Source organism: Ursus arctos, unplaced genomic scaffold (assembly GCF_023065955.2).
Source record: "Ursus arctos isolate Adak ecotype North America unplaced genomic scaffold, UrsArc2.0 scaffold_13, whole genome shotgun sequence".
NCBI lineage: Eukaryota > Metazoa > Chordata > Mammalia > Carnivora > Ursidae > Ursus > Ursus arctos.
The window spans coordinates 47,751,264-47,771,493 of record NW_026622797.1 but is presented as its reverse complement, the minus strand read 5'-3'; positions in this window follow the sequence as shown (position 1 = coordinate 47,771,493).

Below are 20,230 nucleotides of genomic sequence, written 5' to 3'. Positions count from 1 at the left end.
TTGGAGAGAAATATAGGGGAGCATACACATCCCAACTCTTCAGAGGAAAAGGCAACTCTCAGAGATGTACTTGTTAACTAAAACAACCACAGTTCTATTTTGCAACAGTGTCAACATCACAGATTTTTAACCCAGGTGCAAAATACAAGGACAAAATATGAGCTTGTAAACCGTGCTCGTGTTCCTCTTAGACTCTCTACCTAATTTGGGGGCTTGTCTTCCAGCTGTGCAGCATGGGGCCCTCTTCTCTTCTCATACTGTCACTTCCTTATGTCCCTCTTCAAGAAGGATTCCTCTCATGATTTTCGCCATCTCCCCACCATCTTCCCCTGTCCCAGAGCTGTTGATATCCAGATGCTGACCCCTCTTCTATATGACCCTGTCCCTTGGTCGTAGCTGATTGACAATGGGCATGGACATCTGACCCAGACTGGCCAATCTGAGTTTCTCTTTTGAGAGCTTGAAACATGACACAGATAGACAAGGACAAAAAGTTATTGGAGCTGAGTCAAACAGTGTTTGGCAGAATTTCTAATTCCCTCCCCCCCAAACTGTAATATGATGAGATGATGAGATATCCCTCCCATGATTATTATTTTATGTGGCAGGGTTGACTTGAAGATAGGGAGATTATCTGGGTGAGCCTGATCTAACTATCTGTTCTCTCAAAAGCAGCAGGAGCTGGAGAAATCGGAAGCATGAGGAGAATTTGACACCCTGTTGTCAACTTGAAGCTGGAAGGGGCCATATGCAGAGAAATTGCAGTGGCCTCTAGGAGCTGATGGAGACCCCCAGCTGACACAGGTCAGGAAGCAGGGAACTTGGTCCTATAATAGCAATGAAATGTGTTCAGCCAACAACCTAAATGAGCTTCCAGATAAGAGCCCAGCATGGGTGACACCTTGATTTTGACGTTGGGAGACACTGAGCTGAGCACCCAGTCAAACCAATCCAGACATCTGACCCACAGAACCCTGAACTAAGAAACTTCCTTTGCTTTCAGCCACTACGTTTGGGGTGATTTGTTACGGCAGCAATAGAACACGAATGCACAGGACAAAGGCAATGCATTTGGAGAGGCTGGTGGCCCCCTGCAACCCAGGGCCTCAGCACCACCTTGTTCCTTCCTTCCTTCACATTCTTCACTTGGCTCTATGAGCGACGCAAATCTCTTCCAATACAATTCCCTGTTGCTGCTGACGTAAGGAGATTTAGTTTTCTGTTGTTTGTAACCAAGTAAGGCTCCACATAAGGAGGTGAGGACTTGGGTGTCCTGCTGCAATGCGTACCAAAGTGTAAATATGGTCCCTGGAAACGTGGCTCTGTGGAGACCTATGAGAGATGACATGAACTTTGGAAAGTCTCAGAACCTTAAATGGGTTGAAGGCTATTGAAAAACATCTACCACTCATAATCGCATTTTAAAGACATTATGCAGATGACAACATCCGCTTTGGTCCATAGATATGCCCACCAATACAAACCCAGCTACACCGTTCATTAATAGAAATACGTTGCAATAGGCTCATTCATTTGGTTAGGGCACACACTGCGAGCTCCCTGAAAGCCTGAAGATTAGCTTACACCGGGTAAAAAGTTAGGTGAAGCCAGAGCGTAGTCTGCTGCTTCAGGCATTGGTGGGGCTGGCAGCACCGTGAGAGTCCTCCCCACCCCCACCCAGGTCCAGCTGGCTGCCCGCAGCGGAGCACAGACCCCAGCACGCATCATGCCAAGCTGGCTTCTGGCCAGGCAGAGTGAGGGAGCAGAGTGACAGAGATGTCCAGGTGCGGCCAGCTGGTTTGGCAAAGCAGAAGGGGCTGACACAGAGGAAGAGGAGGGGCAGAGCCGGGCACTGTCCAGAGCCTGGGAATCTGCCCATGCGTGGGCTCCCAGCGTGCGGTGGCGCACCTCCCTCCCTCCTTGAGGGTCAGTCCGAGGGGAGGAGGGCATGGACCCGGAGCTCCCTTTTCCCTCTGCTGCCCAGGGGTGGGGCGGGGGTGAAACAGGAGAAGTTGCAGGGAACAAGCAGAGAGTAACTGCATGCCTCGAACATTTACCCACAGTCGAGAAAGTCTCTCTTGGCTTACGCTTGCTTGGAGAGGACAGCAAAACCGAGGTCCGCTAGATTTCTTTCAGATGTTTCTGTAAATGCCACCGAATATTAAAACTTTTTTTCCTTCCAAACGATCCTTGGTGCAAAAAGCATGACTGAGTTAGCTACAGACAATGAAATACAGTCCTTTCTGGGTGGGGTCAGTAGGAAAAGGAAGAGGACAAGGCCAAGGGCAGGGGGGAGGGACTGCATTAAGCTGTGCGTAAGCAGGAACAAAGAGTGACTGGGTCTTGGACATTCTTCTGAAGGAGTAATTCTAAAGAGAAGAATACATTTAGATTTTTGGAAAGGTCTCCTTTGGGCACAAGGACAGAAAACCCAGTTGCTTCTAGAAGGTTGATTTGGTGCCCTGCTACCCACTCAGCGCAGGCTCAGCCAGAGAGCCTGGGGACAGCCTCGCTGATGTCAAGCTGCCAGCCAAGCCTCACGCATAATTAGGAGGATTTGGATGGAAACCCAGCAAACTGATCCTACTTGCCTGTCTTTCTACACTTGGGTTTTGATTTTTCTTTCCCCTCTAACCAGTTTCTTTAGGGCTTAGTGTGTCCATTTATAGTACTTCTTCACAATGGGAAAGAAGTAATAAATTGGCTGGGTTCCTAGCACAAGTCAGTCTCGGTATTCCATTGATAGGAAAACCTCTTATCTCTCTTGCTTTTTTCCCAGGAGAGCTTACAGATTAGGCGATTTTTCATTTTTCAGATCTTTCCCCAGACTGAAAGTAACTAGGTAACCATCATGTAAGATAAAGGTTACATTCTCTGATGGATAGATGAGGGGGATAAAATATTTGGGGTTTTGGGGGGGGGTTGTTTTTGTTTTTGTTTTTTTGCTTCTGTTCATCTACTTAATAGTGTCTCAACAATTTACCTCATCTAACGTCAGTTCTTTTGGCTGTAAAATGGAGAGCCTAATTCTCACCACTTTCCTCACAGCTCCAGAGGAGATTTAATGAATGTTTATGGACCGTATAGACTGGTTTTCTACCACACCCCTCCCCTACCGTCCTCTCCATATAAGCGCTCCCTGCAGCATTTGATGAGCCTGAGTGTGTTGGGTCTGGCTTTAGCCCTAGCACGGTTTGCTCCTCGAGGAAGAAAACAAGCTATTATTCACGGCTGACTTGGGTTGTCTCTTGCTCTATGGTGCCTTTGATCTCTGAGCAGCCCTTCTCTCTGCTGATCACAGCCTTCCCTTAACCATTTACAAGGCTCAATGGGTCTTCTGACACCTGATTCAACTCTGATTTCTCAGTGCACTTTTACAGGGTGTCTCTGGGGACGTGTTCCTCTGACCCACGGAGTCAACGCTTTCATCAACCCCAGGGCTCTGCCAGGGAGCAGGGTTCCTCTTTCCTGCTCCAGCTCCTATTCATTTAACTGAGAACAATGACAGTGTGTATTTAGAAGGAGGAGGGATCTTCTGGGGTTTAAGAAAGTAGAGATGACAGAACCCGTATTTTGGCATATAGGATTTTAGAAAGCTCTTCCGTTATAAGGGCAACGAGTTTTGAGATTGCTTTACAGATGGGGAAGTCGAAAAGTCAGAGGTGCAGTATCAGCTCTTGCTGAAGGAGGGGCTAAGACAGGGACGTGTGAGATTCTGTCACTGCTCACATGGCAGGGGTCCCACCTCTCCCCACCTCCCGCCTCTGCCTAAAGTCTACCTCCATTGGGGTGCAGTACGTGGTCCATGTGTTGGGGAACCAGTGGGAGTGTGGCACCACAGCCCCCACGTTCCCAGGGCAGTCCGGTCAGCTGCTCAACATCTACCAGCACATCGCTGTTTCCGAGGAACCAAACCAACTACACGTCAGCTACTCAGTTCAAAGGGCTGGTGTAGTGAATTAAAGATGGCCCAGATTCCTCGTCACTGCCCCTCACTAAGTGGGAGAGTGTACTTATCCACTCCCCTAGGACTTTGGCTGGACCTGTGATGATTTGACCAACGGCATACAATGAAGTGACCTTGTGACAGTTTCAGAACTATCCTTTGAGAGACTGGCAGCTTCTATTTCCTTCTTCTTAGAATGCACCTTGCTGTGAGGAAATCCAAGAAGCTTCTGGGAGAAGCGCACTCAATGGAGAATGGAAGTCACCAGCTGATGATCTCAGTTGAATAGCCAGCATCAACTTGCTAAGCCTGTGAGTGAATCCTTTTCGGAGGCTGATGTCTCCAGCCCCTGGCAAGCTCCCCAGCAGGTGCCTAGAGATCAGAGTTGAGCCATTTGTACCATGAGCTGCCGAAACTGCCAAATAGTGAGCAAATACATGAGTATTGTGTTTTAAGCCACCTACTTCTGGGGTGGTTTGTTATCCACAGCATCAGATGCCTAAAACAGCTAGGTAATACACAACTTTGTGAGTATCTGCACGTGAGTTCCGATTGGCTGGATTCACTTGTGGTCTGTGCCTCGGTCAGTGGCACACATTTGCAAGAGTACCTTGGACAACGGAGAGGTGCTACATGTTTGTATTTCCCATTGTAAAGAACAGTTTTGATAGGTAGGACCCCTACTTACCCAAATAATGGTGCCATAAAGGCGACTGGGAAGGCTCATGGAGGAGCGGACTAGGGGTGGGGAGGGGGACACCAAGTGTTTTGTGCTGGTCATGCTAAGTTCAAGATGCCTATTAGGCAGCCCCCTAAGAGATACTGAATAAGCAGCGGGAGGCATGCATTTGAGCCTGGGAGAGGAGTTGGCACTAGAGATATAAAATCAGGAGTCATAAGCTTGCAGGTGGCATTTAAAGCCATAGATCTCTGGGTAGATAGAAAAGAAGGGCATTAGGCTCAACTTAGGAGACTTTAACTTAGAGGTTGAGCAGAAGAGAAGCACCCAATAAAGGGAACTAAGAATGAGCGGCCCCTAAGGTAGAAAGAAAAACAGGACAGTGTGGCATCCCGGAAGCAGTGAAAATTGCTTTAAGAAGGAAGTGACAGAGGGGGTAAAATGCTCCTGAGAGGTGGAATAAGACAGTAGACAGAGAAACCCACTGGGTTTAGCCAGTTGGAGGTTGTTGGTAACATTAATAGGAGCTGCTTTGGCAGTGTGGTGAGGATGAAATCCTGACGAGATGCCTTATAGACAGAACTAGAGGTGAAGAAATGGAGACAATCAGGGACACGTTTGGAGGGGTTTTGCTGTGAGCAGGAGAAAAAGGAAAAATAAAGTGTAGCTGGGGAAGGATGTAGTCTAGGGCGGGGAACGTATTATAGTAAGTGTGCAGACTGTTGGAAATGAGAAGAAGAAGAATGATTCATGGGAAAGGGGGTTAATTCTGGGGAAAAAGGCTTTAGGTAGGCAAGAGGTGATGGTAATCAGTTCAGGAGTTGCGGGGGGTCTTCAACGGAATATGTACGCTTCATCCATTTTACATTTGTAAAAATGTAATAGTTGTACACAGGTTCATACACGTTGTTAGATTTAATAGTAGAACAATGAAGTGATTCTCATCAAATTTGGTCTGTTTTGTCAATGAAATAAGAGTGAAGAAGTAAGAATGAATAAGTGAGGCAAGGAGGGGGCGCCTGGGTGGCACAGCGGTTAAGCGTCTGCCTTCGGCTCAGGGCGTGATCCCGGCGATCTGGGATCGAGCCCCACATCAGGCTCTTCCACTATGAGCCTGCTTCTTCCTCTCCCACTCCCCCTGCTTGTGTTCCCTCTCTCTCTGGCTGTCTCTATCTCTGTCGAATAAATAAATAAAATCTTTAAAAAAAAAAAAGTGAGGCAAGGAGAAAACGTGAGACAGTTGACTTAGAAAGGGAGAAAGTCAATTTCCTAGGGACCTATTTTAGGATCGTATTATCAATTTGGACAGCTGAATGCCTACTTGAAAGTTTTGTCATAAATTTAAAGTTAGACCAGTTTGCAAGATAGCGTGTTTTTCCCAGCTACATTCAGCAGGAAGTAGGATATGTAACTAGGATTGGAGCTTTGTTGGACAATACAATGAAGGGAGCAAGTGACAAAGGAGTTAGATATTTATAGAGATGTGTGTGTGTGTATAAAATTGTGTACAATGGGATCAAAACTTGGTAAAGAGTAAGGGTAAAGGTAAAGACATGGAATGGGGCAGAAGTACAGGCAGAGAGAGAGAGAGAGAAAGAGGAAAAATGATGGGACCAATGAATTGGAGGTCTCATTGAGGTCTAAGAATCATTAGAGGGAGGATACTAGACTAAGTGAGCTGGAAGGACATGAGGTGTTGTCAGAGAGGGTGGAGGCTTTAAACTGTGATATTGCTGTGTAGTAGTGCTGTGACTGGTGGTGTTGAGGACCCGGAGTATAACCATGGCAACAATGGCTAAGGTGGGGTGGAAAAAGAGGAGATCAAAAAACTGCAAAGCCAAGGGATGGCTGATGTCCTTGTAGAGGTTGAAGTTCCCAGGAATGATGACGGAAGTATTGGTAGGAGGATGACTGAGCCAGGTGCTAAAAATCAGTAAATGAAGGGGCAGGACCTGTGAGTCAGCAGTTGAGGGCACCGAGGCGGGGTCTTGGGTGCTAGTCTGAAGGCATGCTCTCAGAAAGAACTGAGATGTTTACTAAAGGAAATAGCAGACATGGTCTGGAGACAACAATGCAGGACACTGAGACCCTGTGTGAGAGGGATGAGAGTAAATCAGTCTCCACTTGCAAGAGCTACAGGGGTAAGCTTGGAGCTTGTTGCTGGGAGGCTCAGTGTTCTCCTTTTGTAACAAATATTTTGTACCTCCCTAGCTGTAATAGAATGCCAAGATAAAAGGAAAGTAACTTATCGTAAGATATTTTATTTTGACCTGTAAAAATGTTTGGTCATGACATCACTAAAAGGCCTAACCAAGTTGTTCGCTGTTGGAACCCATCGAGGGAACCCTGTGAACCTGACAGCTCCGTGGGCAGCTGGTCAGAGGTGTGCGGCTGTCCCGGATGCGAGTCTCCAAAATGCTGTGCAACCTTAGAAAGTGCCCCAAACATGTTCCCTCCGTGTACATGGAAGTCTTATTTCTGGAAAATTCAGTGTATTTAAAAATAGTGTGAAAAAGACTTTGGGTTTCTATGTAAAAGAGTTCAATTCTAGCGTCAGATTATTATAAACAGTTTCCTAAATCACATGACTGTCTGGCAGAATACAGAGCAATTCTTCATCGAGGAACGTTATGCTCATTGCAGCAAATCCTAGCGCCCTGGCGGAAGCAGCACCCAGTCCCCCACGACTAACACTTGACATTTCCAAAATGCTTCCTCACCGCTGGGTGACGGGGTAGAGGGACAAGGTAGGCCAGAGATGAAGTTGGAGATACAGGGGTTTCTGCAGATGAACCTCTGGGCTTCTGGAGGGCAGAGTGAAAGGCTTTGGGAGGTGGGAGAGAGGATTGGGGAGGGTGGAAGACTCAGTGGGATGAGTGGGTGTTCAGAGGTCCTGGGGTAAGAACCTGGGTGGCAAGAGGCTGGACTCCCCATGGACCCGGACAGAGAAGTGATACCTGACAGAAGCTACTCCCAGAGGTCTCTTGGGGGAGGCTGGGAAATCAGGTCAAATTACAGCTTCCTTCTCAGCCGGGCAATTTGCAGGGGAGAGGTGGGGCTGTGCTGAGCCTGGGGCAGGGCCCCCTCGGGGGAGCATTTTTTCCACATTTCCTCACCGTCTTCATAGTTGTCAGCTTAATGACTGCGTAATGTTCTGTGGTACTGGTATACCATGAATTATTAAACCATTACCCTATGTTGGAAATTTAGCTTGATTCCAATTTTTTTTTTCAATTTAGAATTCGTTGCAGAGATTGTTTTCAAGCACGTATCTATTTGCCTCAGTTTAAATACCTCCTGAAGATAAGCCTCTAGGAGTCCATGGTCCAAACACCTTTATAATTTTTTTTCATGTTGCCATTTGCTATCCAGAAGGAGTTTTTTTTAAAACCAATTTACAGTGCCATCAGAATTTGTGAGTATATTGGTTTCACAGCAATCTCATCAAAATTAAGTGTCATTTAAGCTTTTTCCTTTTACACTAGTGGTTATAAAATGCAATCTCAAGCTTGCTTTTAATTTAGGTTTTATCGGCAAAAAGGATTTTTCCATGCTCATTTATTCTTTGTATTCCTCTGTGTGGATTGTTCATGACCTTTGTGCATTTCCCCTTGGAGGTCTCAGTGTTTTTGTTCTAAATTTGAATGAGCTCTTCATAGAATGTGAGTGCGCGCGCACACACATACACACACACACACACACACACATCCATTGTCTGTCATTACTGATACAAAATTCTGCCTTCTGCACTCCACCTCTGCCCTGTCCCCACCATTCTGTTTTCTTTTCCTTTTTGATACTCGGCTTTTGATGAAAAGCTAGGCAGTATTCAATTTATTATTAATAAGTTGTGTTCCTAACGCAGAGGTTCTCAACTTTGGCTGCACACTGGAATCACCAGGAGAGCTGTAAAACCTACTGATGCCTGGGTTTCACTTCTGATTTAATTGGCCTGGGCATTGGGGATTTTAAAAGCTCCCCAGGTAATTCTAATATACAGCCGAAGTTGAGAGCCACTGTACTAAAATTTGTAAGTTGGTTGTTGGGTTAAAATGACGTGGGAGGTAGAGGTGGGGATGGGGATGGTGGGCAGAGTGAGGGGTAAGACTGGGCCTCTAGAGGTGGTGGTAGGACAAGCTACTGTGGAGGGTGGAAGTTGGGGTGAGGGTCCAGGCTTCCCACAGGCATAGCTCTCAGTCCTCGTCAATGCCTGCTTTTTTCTGCTTTCGTCCAGATCCAAGCTGCTTGCTTCTGATTTCCCAGCACTAACCCTTCTAATCAGGCCCTTCCGTCTAAGACCCTCTGGGGTACAGAGCCTACCCAATCTTGTAACTGCATCCCTTTGTACCCAACCGCGAAGCAGTCATGGGGCTTTTTTAAAGAGACTTAGAAAGTAAAGTCTCTCTCTGAGCATTTTCCGTAGTCCTCTCCAATCCCCTTTTCTCTTTTGATTTACATTTTAGAGACAGCAAGATAACATATGTATCCCACATAACCCCAGTTCTCACTAGCTTTGGAGAGCAATGAGATTGCATTAACCTTAGAGCCTATCTTTTGCTGGTTTGTTGCTCCCACTGACTCTTAAGGACCTCAGCCTCCCGGCTGAAGCTTCCTCCAGGTATTTTTAGAAATGCCAGGATGTGTCTTCTATGTGCTTTTAGGCAAGGCCACTGGTATTTTTCTACTTTAGCCTTATCACTGATATCAACTCCTACAAACTCATTTGAGGATGGAACGGCCCCTGTCAGGAGGGCCTCTGCTGCCTTGGATGCTACATAAGACCATCCCATATAAGCACCCGTATTTTAGAACTAAGCCTGACTTGGGCCCTATTGGGCATTTCATCACAGACGCCAATATAAGGCAGAGGAAGGACTTCTAGAGAAGGCGATGAAGAAATAGTACCAGGCTGGGTCAACAAAGCAGCTGCTGGGGTGATGGGGCCTCTCAGTTCCCATCATATTCCCCCAGATCGCACCCTTGGGTTAGGATGGGGCGGTGGCAATTGCAGAGAGCAACCAGAAGATCAAGGGGATGAAAAGTGGTAGGTAAAGACAGCTATTATCCCCACTGGCCACCTCAAAGGTCTTGGACTGCCTTGGGAGATGAAGTTCCTTGCTTTTGCTTTTTCACTGTGTGTCTACAATGTCTGGTGCCTACCTATCTCCAAAGTGGGTGCACAGTAAATAATTATTGAATGAATCCATTGAGTCACAAGAGTTCCCAAGTCCTACTGCACTGTTTATATGTTGGATTTTCTTGCCAGTTGAATTACTATTCCACACTTTTTTTCAGGGTTTTTAAAATGATTGAATTCTGCTCAAAAGCGGTGTCTGGGGAAATAAAAGCACAGCTCAACCACCTAAACATTGAACTGATCATTTACTATTTGAATCAATCAGTAACGTTCTGTTTGCTGGACTGTGGCAGAGGGATAATACCGGCCATTTTCACATTGCTGTGTAAAAAAATAAGAATTGTTTGGAAATAAAAACCAGCATTAACTGAAGCACACCTAATGTATTACCCTGAATTAACCAAACACTGTTTGCTCTCACTCATGTTTGGATTTGGAAGACAAATCGACAAATGGCAAATAAATATGAGATGTGTTGGTGTATTAGATGTATATATTTTTTTTAAAGATTTTTTTAAATTTATTTATTCGACAGAGATAGAGACAGCCAGCGAGAGAGGGAACACAAGCAGGGGGGAGTGGGAGAGGAAGAAGCAGGTTCATAGCGGAGGAGCCTGATGTGGGGCTTGATCCCACAACGCCGGGATCACGCCCTGAGCCGAAGGCAGACGCTTAACCGCTGTGCCACCCAGGCGCCCCTAGATGTATATTTTTAAAAGTTACTTTGAACAGCTTCCAGAAGATACCCTGAAGTAAATGAACATTCGTAAAAATCTTTGATAGTTTTTAGTAACAGAAATATTGCAAGAATCTGAATCATTAAACAGTATTTTGCATGTTTAACTAATGTATATTTATGCAGTAAGATCCTGTACACTTTGTTCTCTGCTTACTCCAGGAAGTTTAGATTTTATGGTAAAAAATAAATGATTATAAACTACCAATATGTAAGGTCTGATCTTCCAGGATTTGCTAGAATACACACCTATTTTTGAGATCATTGAATGTATTTTAAATAAGAGGCTTCATTATTATTAGTAAAACAGTTGGTATATTTATGAGTTGAAAAATTTTAAGCAAGTAATTTTTTGTCATTTAAAAAATAGAATGATCACATGATGTCTGAAGTTACTATAGTTACTGTAATTCTATGTCTTAGAGTACAGTGGGCTATGTGTTTGCATAGTTCTTATTAAAAGCAATTAGAAAATCTCGATAATATGTATATAACAGTATCTTTAAAGCATAGAAAGGTTAAAATCTTGTAAAAAAAAAATTATCAGGCCAATCTTAGCAAAGGCAGAAAAATCTGAGAGGAAAACTATTTTTGCCCTAAAGCCATTTGCTAACCTGCTGAGCCCAGCAAACTTGGGTTTGTTTTAATGGTCCAAGAGCCTGAGGAGACGGAAAACAAAGGCAGGGCCTGAACAAAATAGGGGTCTAATGAAGACTCTGCTCAGAAAACTGGGAACCCCAAATGCTAGACCGTCAGGGGAAGGGTCTGCCAGAAATAAACATATCATTCCTATTCCCACCTCCAGTGGATGGACGGTAGAAGAAGTAGCTTTGGTCCCAAGTAGAGCCAGTCTTGGTGGGACTGGCCTTGACACATCTTAGCCACAAAAATCTGCCCTCATGCATGTTTTTTTTTTTTTTTTTAGTGTGAATTCATATCGTTTCAGTAGATAAAAAAATTTCAAGGCTAAATTTAGATTACAGCAGTCTGGGACAGGCAGTGGCCTCAGGCAATTGGGTAGAAGCAACAGCAAATTCTCTCTGAATGAAAGCATCTTCATAAGAGGCCACAAAGAGGTCCCACAAATAAGTTTCCATGGAAAATGAGCAGCTGACAGTAAAAAAATAACGAAGCACATAAGGAGATCAGCACCATGAAAGAAACTAATAGGACAACAGACAGGAGAAATAGATGTACAAAAGCTTCAAGTAATGGATTATTATTATTATTATTATTATTATTATTATATTCAAGAAATATAAAACTGCTATACTTACCATGTTTAGAAAAATAAAAGACAAGCTTGAAAATATCTACATAGAATAAGAAATTTAAAAAAATAGTCGAACAATTTTGAGAAAGAACCAAGTGGAACTTTTAGAAAAAACATAATTGAAACTTAAAGCTCATCATATGGGTTAAAAATAATGGACGAAGATAAAGAGAGAATTAGTACATTAGAATATAGGTCAGAAGAAATTACCTAGGATGATGTTTTTTCGTATTTATAGCATCAGACGCAGTGTTCTGTGAATGTTCCGTAACTGTACAGTGTTCTGTAAACGATAGCAGTAGGCATTACGAATAGGAGGTGACAGTTTTGTGTATAGTCTCTCCAAATATGTGTAATTCTGGTGAACTTGCAGTGTTCGATGATGACTTTAACTTTATTCGCGATTAGATTAGAATGGAGTTCAGTTTTAAACTTGTACTGATTGTCTTCCAAGACACCACGTGTCCAGATTTTACTCATTCTACAAGTCTTCCTCTAAGTTTTCCAGTCACTTTATAACTTTTTTACATCTGGCCTACTTTGAATTATATCTACATATATTATGTGTGTGTGTTTTACTAGACTTAGGTCTGGACTCTGCTGGTCCGCTGTTTGATCTAGCAGGCACTCCAAAACATATCTGTCACTTGAAAGAAAGGAAAAGAGAACGAGGGAGAGAGAATGGAGAGAGGAGAGATGCAGAATGACTGTAAATGAATTTCTTTAAAGAGGATGTTTCTGTGAGAGGATAAGGAGAATATAAGATAGATTCAGGGTCATACATTTTGCAAAAGAATGGAAGAAGCAGAGTTTAAATTAAGTTTGCAGATGCTGCATTTGGGAGAGGGTGCAAACACCAAGAAGAAGAGTCGATGAAATGCAAAAGGATGTAAATTAACAAGATGAGTGGAAAGAATAAAATGACTTTTCACTTTAGAGAAGTATAGAATTATCTAAAGGTGAGTAAAATCTGCAAAGAAATGTAAGCCTGGAAAAAAATAACATTAATGATGCTATTAAAACCACCACTCAGGGGCACCTGGCTGGCTCAGTAGGTAGAGCATCTGACTCTTGATCTCGGGGTCATGAGTTCGAGCCCCACACTGGGTGTACAGATCACTTAAAAAGAAATTTAAAAATGACTTTTAGGGGTGCCTGGTGGCTCAGTTGGTTGAACACCCAACTCTTGATTTTGGCTCAGGTCATGATCTCAGGGTCTTGACATCAAGCCTCATGTCTGCTTAAGATTCTCTGTCTCCCTCTGTCTCCCCCCTGCACTTGCTCTCTCTCTCTAAAAAAAAAAAAAAAAAAAAACTTTTAAAAAACAACCAGCAGTTAGTTGGGTGCATCCTGTGGGCCAGGTGCTGAGCTAGTCACTTGCATGCAATGTTCCCTGAATACTCACAACACCCTACGTATTGGATTAGAATTCCTCTCTTTTTTTCTTTTTAAATCGAGACAACTGAAGCTCACAGAGATGAGATGACTTGCCAAGCTTGTATAGCTGTTTTGGGGCAAAGCCGGCATTCAGCCCAAACCTGTGTGGCTAACAAGCTTACTCTTTCCCCTTCATCTCATACTTCCGTCCCATGTAACTACAGACAGTTACAAGATGATGACAAGAAAGAATAGTTTCTCAGCAAAAGTTAATCCAATTCAGGGAAATGACTTCAGGTGTTTAAAAAAGTTAGAAAATTCAGGGGCACCTGGGTGGCACAGCGGTTAAGCATCTGCCTTCGGCTCAGGGCGTGATCCCGGCGTTATGGGATCGAGCCCCACATCAGGCTCCTCCGCTATGAGCCTGCTTCTTTCTCTCCCACTCCCCCTGCTTGTGTTCCCTCTCTCGCTGGCTGTCTCTATCTGTGTTAAATAAATAAATAAAATCTTTAAAAAAAAAAGTTAGAAAATTCAGGTCAAATACAAAAACTAAAAATCTCACTTTTATGACGGATTCTGGCACTACGTCTCAGGAGAGTCAGGCTCAAATTTGACAAAGCAGATAACACACATTGTATAGGTAAGCGTGCTGGTATTAGAAAGGCAAGACTGACTTGGCAGGTTATAATAAACCTTTAATGTGGAAAGAATTCTAATGAAGAATGGCAGGAATAAATTCTAACAACTTAAATAAAAAAGAATCCATGAGTCCTTACTGACCAGAGTTTATAAACAGTGGGGAGGTAAAGCACTTTCCAGAAGAATGCCAGTGAGGAAACGTGGAAGCAATGACAGAAGCAGGAAAGCAACACTTCATGGCCGCCATAGTATTAATGGATTCAGGCAAGAATCGTCAATGGATGTTAAAATAATTGGGTGAAAGACTGTTGGGGATCAGAATACTTAGTCTCCCAGGATCCTCCACAGATTTCTTATTAATTACAAAAAGAACGAAACACCTCTACAATGGACAACTCTAGTGGACACCACCTTAACCCCATGATCAAACTTAACACCACCAGTAACAGGACAAATAAGCATCATGTATCCCTGAAGTGATGTAAGAGGAGGGACACAATATTCCTTATATATTAGGTTGAAATTACAAGTTGTATGAAATTGCTGAGTTTTGACTGGTGTTGGTGTATAAAATGACCATTTCATGGTTCAACCTAACAGTATTTCTGTTATTTAATATGAAGTTAATGATGAATCAACAACCAGAGAAGTCGAAATGGGGGGCATTCTGTAAAACAACTGGCCTGTACTCTTCAAACAATGTTAATATCCTGAAAGAATGAACCAGAAAAAAAGGTGAGGTATTCTTCTAGAATTAAAGGAGGCTAATGAGACATAAGACCAAATACAGTGATTGCTTCTTCTTAAGATCCTGGGTTTGGGGGGAATAGCTCAGCTATCATGAATAATATTGGAATAAATGGAGACATTTGAATGTAGAATGTATGTTAGATAATAGTATTATATCAATTGTGAAATTTTATGAGTATGATAATTGTACTGTGGTCCTGAAAGAGGGTATCTTTGTTAATAGCAGACATATGTTGAAGTAATTGGAGTGAAGGGTTATCATGTCTGCAAATAACTCCCTAAGGGGGCTAAGGTTTGAGCAAAAAGGAGTGTGTCTATGTGTGTGTATTTGTATCACACACACACAGAGAGAGAGAAGGCATAAATGTGGCAGAATATTAAAAGTTGGCCAATCCAGGTGAACGCTATATGAATATTCATTGTACCTTTCTTGCAACCTTACTGTAGGCTTGACATTTTTCAGATGACACATTGGAGGAGAGAAAAAAGAATTGTCCTTGCTTTCATTCAGCATTGTCATTCAGCATACCAGAATGCTGGGCTTCTGGGTACTTTCCTGGATGGAAATCTTTTGACTCTACAACTAGCTGTGCAGTGATTGGGATAGTTTTTAAAAAGACCCAGTTGAAATAGAAAGGAAAGGATAACGATGAGGGAAACTATGAGTTTCCACTTTCCTGCTAACGGACCCGCTAAGCCACATGGTGCATGTGCGAATAGAGCCTTCGCTCTGCACAGCGCAGCTGTCCGTCAGCACCTGAGGGTAGCAGAGCCATCGTCATCTGTGCATTAACGTAAAGCTCCCCAAGGGAGTCAGGGTTTTTTAAAGAATATTTAATTTGACTTGGATCTTAGAGCTTTTGGGAAATGAAGATTCTATAGAACAATTGCGTAATTGGAGATCAGGAAAAATTCTCTTTGCTAAAAACAGACACAAATAGTTGGATCTCCAGTTTTTTAAAACCTCACAGTTGGGTTTGGACTGGAGCGATGAGGCGTAAGGCGAGCACCGTGTTCCTCCTTGTACTTGGCCACCCCCTGCGCAGCGCCACCCAGAGTGGGGAAGGGGGGGTCGAAAAGGCCGCCTCTCTTTCTCTCCTAAGGACCTCATCTTTTCCTGAGCACCTCATTGTTACTTTAGCTCTAGTCTGCCACTTGTCATGCCAGGCTTACCGCCAACATCCTCTTTGTGTTTTCCCTGGCCTTCAGTCAGGGTTTTGGTTCTTTGCAAGAGCCCCTTCCCGTCTGCTCTCCCATCCTTCACTCTTTTCCTTCTGTCTTGTCAGCTTTCCCTTTGTCCTTTTGGCTTTCCTGCTTGCTCTTCCTGCCAGCAAGTCTGTACTATTTCCCTTCCGCCCTCCCCCCCATTCCTGATCTCATTTTCAATGTAATTATATTTCCTTGGGAGGTGGAAATAGACCGATGAAGGAGAAAGTTATCCTTTATCACACCCCCCCCAAGATGATGGTAAAGTAAGATATTGTTAATATGAGGAAATGTCTTTCAGCTGAAGTTTTGATTTCTCTAGAAGATTTTAATGGTTCTTTTTTTTTTTTTTAAGATTTTATTTATTTATTTGACAGAGAAAGAGACAGCCAGTGAGAGAGGGACCACAAGCAGGGGGAGCGGGAGAGGAAGAAGCAGGCTCCCAGTGGAGGAGCCAGATGCGGGGCTTGATCCCAGAACGCCGGGATCACGCCCTGAGCCGAAGGCAGACACTTAGCGACTAAGCCACCCAGGCACCCCTTAATGGTCTATTTTTAATGGATCATATTAGCCTAAAACTACTGTCTATAGTGTATAGCATACAGATCTGGATTGAAAACCAGTTTCCCCAGTCAGCGTGAACTGTGTCTCTGTAGATCTCTGATGTTTTGTTTTGCTTTTGGGGTGGGGGCAGAAGGAGAGGGAGAGAGAGAATCTCTAGCAGGCTCCATGCTCAGTATGGAGCCTGATGTGGGGCTTGATCTCACAACCAGAGCCAAAATCAAGAGTCTGTCACTTAGCAAACTGAACCTCCCAGGCACCCCTGCTTTTTTAAATTTGAGAAATGGGTGTAATGATAGTATCTTCCGCAAAGGGTTGCTAAGGAGATTACATGGAATGCTGCATCTAAAGTACCCGGAGGAGGATAGGCTCCCTGTGGGAGCTAGCTTGCTGTTACCATGAAACTCCTCAGGACTTTGCTGTCTCGCCGCATCAGGCACAAGGTCATCCCTTCCTCCTTAAGATTCCTGTAGCCCAGCTCTTATCCTGGTCACGAGGCTGCCCTTTACTGTCTTTCTGCCTGCTTTCTTCTTTCCTTCCAACCATTCTCTTTCTCTCTCTTCCTCCCTTTATATGTTCTTCATTTTCCCTTTGTCACCTTTCTCGTTTCCTTTTCCCCCTTCCACTTGCCCACAAAGGCTTAAAAAATATATCCAACACAAAAAGTCAAAATTAATAGTTGAAGAGAAAATAGGTGCAGGGAAAATGAGGACGGAGCTATCATAAAACCAGAGTTCAAAGGAAATGCATGAAAGCATTCCATGGTTAGGTGTAATTGCTGGTTGGAGCCACCATTTTACTGAGCTCCCTAGCAGCCAAAGGAAAGACGGAGACAAATGATTAAGAGTATGAGGTCTATGAGATTAAGGGAATACACAAAAATTGTGGTTCATTTCCTCAGCACTTTTGTGGATTCTCATAAAAGGAATGTTAGGTGATATAAGTAAATGATGTCAGGCATAATAATGAGTCTACTTTCATAATAGATGTGATAATGAACTCCAGAGAACCGTTTCTTACGATGCCCTTCAATATAGGCTGATGATATATAGCTGAAGTTCAATTCAGTAAAAGCATTTTTATAAGGAACTAAAATAGTGAGCTTTATGCATGCAATCTTCCAACTTTGGCATGCTGCAAGGATAAATTTTAGAATACATAGAAGAATAAATAGACTCATGTCCTTCAGGCAATCCTCCGCAGATATGATCTCTGGCAACCAAGCTTTTGAAAAATATATGAAAGTAGAATTCAAGGCAAGTCCCTAAGTGTGGATACCCTCTGTTGTTGAGGAAGGACAGAGAGATGTGATTGGATAATCAGTCAGGTAGAGAATAAGACCAAGGTGCTTTTTATGAAAAGTAAGAGCCAAGCAAACATACCTGCTTGAACGAACTATCTCGTTTCTGTGTGTGGAGGGCTGAGGGATAATGTAAAGCAAGGTCAAAATAGTTCCAAATTCTGACACTGGCTGGTTCTTTGTGATACATTATTAAATGATGAGAAAAGCTGGATACCATTTGGGGGACAAAGAGCACAAACATATGCACAAAAAGAAAATACACCAAAATGTTAATAGAAGAAATCTCCGGGAAGTAGGATTTGGGGTGATGTTTCTTTTTTTTAATGTACCCTTCTACAATGAGTGGATGTTACTTTAGATATAAGGGAAAAAATAAAGCAATGGAAGTTATTTTCAGAGAAAAAGAGCTGCCCTGGACTTCTTCAATGCATGAATAAGTAAATGCTGTCACAAAGTTCCATGGCACTCACTGCATTTTAGAATCCCTTACGGACCTTATAAAAGATACTGATGCCCTGGACCCACCCCAGATTAGGACCGCTGAGGGTAGTACCCAGGCATTGGCATTTTAAAAAATCCCCTCAGTAGTTATAACATACAGCTAGGTTGAGAGTCACTACCCCACACTATAGAACACACCTGGGGTAATTGAACTCTGGACAATGTTCCAAGCAGGCAAACTCTTTTTGTTGGCCTATGAGGACCTTCCATGACCTGGTTCCTGTTTTTCTTTCCAACATCATTTCCAGCTCATTCCAGTCTTATTCATTCAGCCCCCAGAACAGTGGTTGGCACATAGTAGGTTCTGAATTTAAAACAAAGTAGGACCGAATGAATCCATGGATGTGGTTTTCTTCCTGGCCACAGAAAAAATAATCGTCCATGTTTAAGCAACATAGTTTTCTATGAATTATTTATAAATTGTATTGATTAGTTTTGATGTCTCAGTAGGCTCTTTGAGAATAGATTGAGAATAGAAAGGGTGATAATTTTGGCTTTCTAATAGTTGATCTTAATTATTCTTTTGTAATCATTGGATATGAGGACCATTTATTTGTTAGGTCAGTGTTTTAATGCATAACAAGAATGTATGCTCCATGAGGATAGGCTCTTCCTTTCTCAATGCTATATCTCTTTGACCTAGGAAAGTGCCTGGCTCATAGTAGGCATCCCATAAACACTTGTTAAATGCATATTGAAGAAGTAAATAATAATGAAAGCATAATATTAATGTAGAGGTAATAAAAACACAATATTCAGGTAGGGGAAAGTATGCATCTTTCTATTCCCCAGATGATGGGTTAGGATGTTTGTAGGGGGTGGAAGGAGGTGTGCATACACTTATGCAAAAGTAGTGTCAAATTATTTAGACAATTGTTGAACAAAGAAGAGACTGAAAAGTTAAAAACTCATATGGAAATATGGTTTTGGAACCCACCTTTTGGCGTGTAAAAGGAATACATGAGGCACAGCTGGTAGCAGTTTGGTCCCTACACAGCCACCAGAGTGATCTTTTAAAAATGAAAGTCAGTTCATGTTTCTCCTCTATTCAAAACCCTCCAACGATCTTACCGCATACCATATACAAAAGTAGACTCACAATAGGTTGAAGACCCAAACATAAGAGCTAAAACTATAAAACTCTTAGAAGAAAACATAGGGGAAAAGCTTCGCAACATTGGTTTGGCAATGGTATTTCGGATATGACACCAAAAGCACAGGGAACAGAAGAAAACATAGATAAACTGGACAGCATCAAAATTCAAAGCTTTTGTGCATCAAAGGACACTAGAAGGAGAGTGAAAAGGCAACTTACAGAGCGGGAGAAAATATTTAAAAATCATATATTTGGTAAAGTATTAATATCCAGAATATAGAAAGGACTCTTATAACTCAACAGTGAAAAACCTAACAACCCAAGTTTAAAAATAAGCAAAGGACTTGAATAGCCATATTCAAGTACAGAAGATAGACAATGACAAGAAGCACATGGGAAGATGTTCAACATCACTAATCGTCAGGGAAATGCAAATCAAAACCACAATAAGATACCACTTCACACCCATCAGGATAGCTATTATCAGAAAACGCGAAAATAACAGGTGTTGGTGAGGATGTGGAGAAGTTGAAACCCTTGTGAACTGTTGGTGGAAATGTAAAATGGTGCATTCAGGAAAATAGTATGTGATTCCTCAAAAAAATTAAACATAAAACTACCACATGGTCTCAAAATTTCATTTCTGGGTATATAACCAGAATAATTGAAAACAGGGACTCAAAGAGAAATTTTTGTACAGCTCCATTCGTGGCAGCATTATTCACAATAGCCAAACGACAAAAGCAACCCAAGTGTCCTTTGATAGACGAATGGTTCCTTGATAGACAAAATGTGACATACGCATATAATGGAATATTATCCATTGTTGAAAAGGAAGGAAGTTTTGCCACATGCCAAATGGGTGAACCTCCAGAGCACTACGCTAAATGAAATAAGCTGGCCACAAAAGGACAAATATTGTATGATTCCACTTATATAAGTTACCTAGGATAGTCAAAATCATAAAGTAGAAATCAGAAATCAGAAAGTAGAATAATGGTTGTTGGGGGTTGGGGAGGTGGGTAG